Source organism: Helianthus annuus, chromosome 14 (genome assembly GCF_002127325.2).
Source record: "Helianthus annuus cultivar XRQ/B chromosome 14, HanXRQr2.0-SUNRISE, whole genome shotgun sequence".
Classification (NCBI taxonomy): Eukaryota; Viridiplantae; Streptophyta; class Magnoliopsida; order Asterales; family Asteraceae; genus Helianthus; species Helianthus annuus.
In genome coordinates, this window is record NC_035446.2 from 33,156,475 (window position 1) to 33,164,766 (window position 8,292).

Here is an 8,292-nt window from a genome sequence, read left to right on the forward strand (position 1 = left end):
AATTTGTTGTTTTATCAAAACTCAAATATCGTTTCACTATACTTGATCTTTGCATTTGTAAATTGCGTTTTTACAAAACGATGACTCCTTGATATCGAATCGATGAATTTTTGAAAAACTCGATTTTCTTTTGAATAGAATACATGGTTTTTGTTGTAACCATGTCAGAACTTTCTTATCAATATATGAACTCGTTGTGTTTAAACCAAATTCAATTGTTTGAACTTACTCGCATTACGTATTCCATTTAAGATCCCATATGGTGGATTGAGGCTATCTTATTCAAAATATTACCAACAAGCACTTCATTTGCTTTGAACCGTAACATGCTTGCTTGGCCTTCGACTTCATCATTTCTTTGATCACGATCACCTTGTGGTGACGTTTTCACAAGTTTGAAGCTTGCGCTAATCTCGTTGCTTACACCATGCTCGGATTTAATTATTTAAATTATTTATTGTGTATTGATATTAAATCCGCTTGTTCAATCTATGTATTATCAGTCTTAATGCAATTGTGTGTTAAGATAATGGTACCCCAGTTCGTGTTAAATATTCCGGTGTACCTCTTAACGGTTCTTTCACCATCGAGCGAACATTTCGTGATATTCATTGCCTTTCCTCTTCGCTCAAAAATACTGTTTATTCGTTCTATTTTCAGTTTTAGATCCTATGAAAATTATTTGAAACAAATATTCAGATTTACTTTGTGAACCCTTCGCTTAATTTCAAAACACGGTGATACTTGTTTGATCACTTCTATAATTGCCTTGTTTCAATCACTACGACACCTTGTGGTGTTGGTATGAACTTGCAACTTGTGCTAAATTAATATCAGTCGTTTCATGCGGAACTATTTATGCTTTTCGTTTGCACACATTATATACGGATTTAATTATTTATTTGTACTGAATCCGCTTTGTTGGTTTATTCTATAAAAACAATCTTAACACAATCGTGTGTTAAGATAATGATACACAATTTCATGTCATATTTCAGTGTATCTCTTAAATAATTCTTACATCATCAATTGAGCGTTTTGTAATCTTTATTGCTTTATCATCTTTGATCGAAAAACATTATTCAATTGTTTCATTTTCAATCAAAAATCCTACTAGATTGGTTTGAAACAAACATTCGAATTTACTTCATTTTTCAAGTATGGTGAACTCATTCAGTCACCGTTACTATTTTTTTTATTACTACGACACCTTGTGGCGTAGCAATAAATTTTTAGCTTGAGCTAACCTCATTTACACACCTGATGTACGAATTTATTTATTTCTGTTGGTTCATTATCTTAAACAATCTTAATACAATTATGTGTTAAGATAAGAGTACACAAATTCATATCATATTCCGGTGTACTTCTAAAGTTTCTTTCATCATTGATCGAAAATTCTATAATATTCATTTGATCTTACCATCATCAATTGAAAATCCTATTCGAAATGAATATCCAAAATTTTACTTCAAAAAGCTTTCAGTTGATTACAGAAACGGTGAAATTGTTCGGTCACCGCAATTATTAAATCATTTCAATCATTACGACACCTTGCGATGTCGGTATAAACTTGTAGCTTGGGCTAATCATAATTGTACGAACCACGAAAACCCATGCAAGTCTTTCATTTGACTCATCATTAAAAAAATAGTAGTCTTAATGCAATTATGTATTAAGACAATAATACATTAAACTCTATTGTATATCGGTGTATCCTTATAATTCGATAAATGTCAACCCCTCTAAATTTTCTCAGTTGCCAAATTATTCTCGTACTTCTATTTTAATCGAGCTTGTTTATTTTGAATCTTCCTCCGTTGATATTCAAAGTAAGTTTCTTTTGACAATAAATTCTATTGTTTCTAAAAAGTCATTCACAAACATTCAATTTAGACATCTATATCTTTTCTTGACTTGAACCTAGTCACATTGAAAACTATATCATTTCATCTCGTTCATTTGACATTAATTCAGTTGAACCATTGAGTCATATTTATTGTACAACTCAGATTCACAAAATTTGATATTTTGATTCGGTATCATTTACCTTAATATTTTTTTTTTACCAAAAAGTAACATAAGTCTAAAAGAAATATCGTAGCCCAAATCTCGAGGACGAGATTTAAAACAAGGTGGGGAGCATGTAACATTCCCATTTTTATCATATAAGAATTATAGGTTTATTTAAATTTATTAGCCACTAGTAACTAGTAACTAGTTTATTTTAATATAATTATTCGACCCAAATAGTTTTAAAAACTATTTTATATATAGTTGGTTGAAATATTATACTAATTAATTGGTCTGTATACGGGTGACATTTCTATTAAAATAAAAGTCTATAAAAACTTATATTATTAGACAGGTATACTACGGGTAAGTTGACTGTAAGAAATATGAAGTACCTAGACGGGCCCAGGAACCGTTTAATAATTAAAAATAACATTATATTTGAACCTACTCTGTTTTTAATGAAACTTGGTTCAAAATGTAGACAAAAATATTCTCATTCTGATGACATATTCATTGTTTTATAAAACGTTATATTTTACAAGTTATAAACGCCAATTGAGTGAAGCAGTTAAATTAATTATAATATATATATAATAAAATATATTAAAATTTAAAAAAACTAAATGATGGATACATGGGACGTGTCCTACATAAAAAGAATTAGGGGAATGTGGTGGAGATAAGTGCATACGTGTAGAATGGAAGGAATCTTTTCCTTTATTCATGTAAGTAACCATTTCAGTATAAATAGAACCATCAGTCGAACATTTTCATTGCTTCAAACTTCCTTTCTATCACCCATCTCTTCTTTACATACATATATTTTAAGTGTTTTAACTCCCGATCACCGCTACCTTTTCCGATTGATCTGAGCCCCATAACACATGTCAAGGCTCTGCCTGACTAAATTCGTTGGGGTTCTGTCTCGTGACATAGGGACAAGGTTGAATTAGGGGTACTATACCTACCACGAGTGCATTATATATTTTTTATAGCTTAGAAGTTATACCCAAAATTTATACCAGAAGGCTTTGTACTAGTCACACCCCCAAAATCCACCTGCGGAGTATCACCGCTTGGGAGCGTGACTGACCAGGATCATGCCACCAATCATATCGAACATGTAATTAATATCAAATATAATAAATGTAAACCAATCATTCACTACGATAGGTGTTCAAAACACAATCATAGTTTATAAGTGTAGCGGAAGCATAAGTACGGAAACCCAATTGTGTAACATAAGTTCAATAAGTTTCAAAACATAATCCATGCTCCACAACGACCTGCTCCTCCCTGTGCAAGCTCCATGTATCTAACGACCTGCAAGGCATGTAACAGAGGATCAACAAACTAGTTGAGCGAGTTCACAGTTTACAGTTCAGTAATAGTATAGTGTGCGTAGTAGTATGTTCGTTCGTTATGCCATGTATCGTATTAGTTTCCATCGCGGCCTCCCAGGCAGGTATGCGAAGATATTAGGGGGATGTTCATCCCGAGTATTCTAGACTAGGTTTACCTGTATCGCGGCCTACCAGGCAGGTGTGCGAAGATTAGTAAATTACAGTTCGCGGCCTTCCAAAGGCAGGTGTGCGAAGTCAGTCATAATATCACGGCCAACCCTTGGCAGGTGTGCGAAGGTCGTTCAAATAAGTGTTACTAGTCTAGCAGTAGGTTCTATCATCTAAGTATGTACAGTAAATCATTAAATCCCCATTCCCACCCTGGGAACCCCATGCCTTGGCTGTGTGAACTCACCTTGGTTTGCTCGGTATGCTAAAGAATACACACGCTCACAGTTAGTCAATCGCGACCTATCGTATGCACGTATATTAAATCAGTTCACGTTCGTAACAATCCCGCATGCAATCTAATGTCACATAGTGCTTGATAGCTAATATCATGTATCAATCATGTATCACGTAACAGTTAACCCATTCATACAATTCACGCTTCACATCAGTATCTTTCACAGTTTGTACTAATCATTGTAAATCATTAGCATACTCGACAGAGTTAACGGTTTTAACGAAGTTCACAACCTAACGGAAATCAACATACATACTGGAATATATCTATAGTGTTAATTATCTAATGAGGTTCACAAACGATTAGGTTATTAGCTTACCAACTTAACCGGAGTTCACTTGTTTAACATAGTTGCATACCCGAAGTTAACTACTCAGTTAATAGGTTAACATAGTTATCATACATAACATACCTAAAGCGTTAATAAACTTAACAGGTTTACAGAGTCTGTGGTTTCATTTTGATCATACAAATCACAATACTAATTATCATACAACTCATGGTTTCCAAGTAATCAACACATATCATCGGACAAGAGTAGCATGTGAAACTCGGACCTTCACAATATACTAAAACTCGGACATAAGGGTCACATGTTAAAAAGGTCGGACCATAGATGGCCTCACAAAACTCGGACCAAGGGGCAAAACTCGGATCATGCGCATATGTTTCACAAAGTCGGACAAGGTAAAGCCCATTAGAAACTCGGACTATGTGGCCTTCAACAAACTCGGACCACACATACATGGCATTAAACTCGGACCACACATACATGGCATTAAACTCGGACCACACATACATGGTTATTAAACTCGGACTTCATTTACATGGTTATTAAACTCGGACTTCATTTACATGGGTATTAAACTCGGACTTCATTTACATGGGTATTAAACTCGGACTAGTGGGGCTGCCATGTTAAACTCGGATCAGGCAAGGGTTTCATGAAAATTCGGACATGTTAGCTTCAAGAAACTCGGACCTCATGTGTTTGAAAGGTCGGGCATTACTTCATAGATAAAGATCGGACTCCTTTTTGCTTATATAAAACTCGGACTCATGAATATTCTCGGACCAATTCATCATTTCAAAAACTCAGACTATTATACACTCCTTCACAAACCTCAAACCTCAGACAAACATTCAATCACACGATCTTTGCATCATAACAGTTACGCATACGAACAAAACCCTAATTTTATTCATAGTGACGGCAGAATCATAACCAATCCACCTATGATCAACAATTCATCATTGCAAGAACAATTTAATCGAGCATACAACTATTCATATTCGTTTCTCAACAATCAGAATCCTTAAACACAGAAACATCACATGTGAAACTAGGGTTTTTCATGCATACATAATCAAGAATCAAGAATTGATGCAATTAAGAAATCAATGAACAATAATCATTTACCTTGTGTTGATTCTAGAGAAAAATGTAGAAATCGAAGTGATGAATAGCTTGCCAATGATGGTGGTGTTGATGATTGCTAGAGAAAAGTACGTGCTTTGGTTTTTGTGAAAGTGATTAGTGAAATGGGATTAGGGTTAAGTATGACTAGAATTTCACTAATTGTCCTCTACATCCTCAAGTATTATATTTTACAATAGTACACCATCTCATAACAATTTCATAATTTCACCACCAAGTTCATATATTTGTCAATTTCACAATTAACAAACAACCATGCACAATCAAACAATCAAAACATATATAATTCCATGGTAATCAATTGTGCAAATAAACGACTAGTCAATACATGAACGTGCAATAAATGCGAAATAGAATCTTGGAAATTCAAGTTGTCACATTATCCCCAACTTAAAAGAAATTTCGTCCCGAAATTTGGTACGCACTCACTGAGGAAGCTAGGTAAGTCATATCGTTCACTGGTTTTCCTGGGGTGTCACATCATCCCCCCCGTTGATTTGGAATTTCGTCCCGAAATTCAGTAGTAGTAGCTTCAGCCTCAGTAGTGGTTGCATTGGTTCCGAATAACTAGGGATACTTTTCTTTCATTTGATCTTCGCGTTCCCAGGTGTACTCTGGGCCACGTCGGGAGTTCCAACGAACTCGAACAAGAGGGATTCTCTTGTGTTTGAGGACCTTAACATCCCGGTCCGTGATTTCAACTGGTTTCTCGACGAACTGCAACCACTCGTCGATATTGAGTTCCTTAAAAGGAATGATGAGGGTCTCATCTGACAGGCACTTCTTCAGATTCGACACGTGAAATACATTGTGAACTGCACCGAGTTCAGCTGGTAGGTTTAGTCTGTAGGCTACTGGGCCTATTCTTTCAGTGATTTCGAACGGTCCAACATACCGTGGATTGAGTTTGCCTCGTTTACCAAATCGAACCACACCCTTCCAGGGTGAGACTTTAAGTAAAACCCGGTCCCCGACCTGAAATTCCAATGGCTTCTTACGCTTATCCGCGTAGGCTTTCTGACGGTCGCGTGCTGCCGCCATGCGTTGTCGTATCTGAGCAATCTTTTCTGTGGCGTCCACTACAATCTCTGGACTCGTAATCTGACTATCCCCCACCTCTGCCCAACAGAGAGGTGACCGGTATTTACGTCCGTACAATGCCTCGAATGGAGCGGCTTGTATGCTGGTGTGATAACTATTATTGTAAGAAAACTCCACCAAAGGGAGATGCTTTTCCCAGCCGTTGCCGAAATCGATAACACACGCCCGAAGCATGTCTTCTAGAGTTTGAATCGTTCGCTCAGACTGCCCATCCGTCTGAGGATGATATGCTGTGCTCATGTCTAAGTGTGAGCCAAAATATTTGTGCATCGCTTGCCATAGCTCTGACGTGAATCGTGCATCCCGATCCGAAATAATGGAGGTGGGCACCCCGTGCCTCGAAACAACTTCTGTAAGATAGATGTCTGCGAGAGTGGAGAACTTATCCGTTTCCTTAATAGCCAGGAAGTGTGCAGACTTGGTGAGTCGATCCACGATCACCCATATAGTATCATTCCCACGCTGGGATCTGGGTAGGCCTGTAACAAAATCCATGGAAATCTCTTCCCATTTCCACTGTGGTATCCTGGGTTGTTGAAGTAGGCCTGCGGGTTTCTGATATTCAACCTTGACTCTTGCACAGGTCAAGCACTTGCCAACATAGGTGGCGATGTGGGCCTTCATGCTAGGCCACCAATAAGTAGTTCTGATGTCGTGGTACATTTTGTCTGACCCTGGGTGTACCGAGTAGCGAGACTTGTGTGCTTCGTCCATCACAAGCTCTCGTAAACCGCCATAAAGTGGGACCCAAATACGCCCCGTTACATAGTAGGCGCCGTCTTCCTTTTGTTCCATTCGTTGCCTTGAACCGCGTAAGGCTTCAGCCATGACGTTTTCGGGTTTCAATGCTTCTATCTGAGCAGCTCGTATCTGTGCAGGAAGACTGGACTGAATAGTAAGCTGTAGCGCTCGCACGCGCTTAGGTAGGGTGTCCTTTCGACTGAGGGCGTCGGCCACAACATTGGCCTTGCCTGGATGATACTTGATAGCGCATTCGTAGTCGTTCAGTAGTTCAACCCATCTCCGTTGACGCATGTTCAAATCCTTTCGCTTAAGAATATGCTCGAGACTCCTGTGATCGGTGTAAATCGTGCACCTGGTACCGTACAGGTAGTGTCGCCATATCTTAAGCGCGAAAACAACAGCTCCCAGCTCTAAATCGTGTGTCGTGTAGTTCCATTCATGAATCTTGAGTTGCCGTGAAGCGTAAGCAATAACCTTGTCGCGCTGCATTAACACACATCCAAGACCCTGGATGGATGCGTCACAATCAACCACGAAGTCATCTGTGCCTTCTGGCAATGAGAGGATAAGTGCACTGCTAAGTCTATCCTTTAAGTGCTGGAAAGCAGTTTCCTGCGTGTTGCCCCATCGGTAGGTGACACCCTTCTGTGTCAGTAGTGTAAGCGGCTGAGCGACTTTCGAGAAATCCTTCATAAACCGTCTGTAGTAACCCGCCAAACCCAAGAATTGGCGTATTTCCGTTGACGTACGTGGTGCAGGCCAGTTCCTGATCGAATCTACCTTGGATGGATCAACATGGGTCCCATCCTCGTTCACTACGTGGCCTAAGAAGTGGACTTCACGAAGCCAGAAGTCGCATTTTTGAAAACTTTGCGTACAGTTGCTCCTTTCGAAGAAGTTCCAAGATAAGACGTAAGTGCTGCTCGTGCTCCTCCTGACTCTTGGAGTAGATTAGAATGTCGTCGATGAAGACAATGACGAACTTGTCAAGATAGGGTTTGCACACCCTGTTCGTAAGGTCCATAAATACGGCAGGTGCGTTCAATAATATCAAACCATTCATCATATCAAACATAAAATATAGTAGGTAAAATAATTCATAAAACCCAATACGATTAATGTTCGAGCCAAACTTTGTTTGAGTAGCGTAAACATAGTAATGAAAACCCAAGATAAGTTATAAG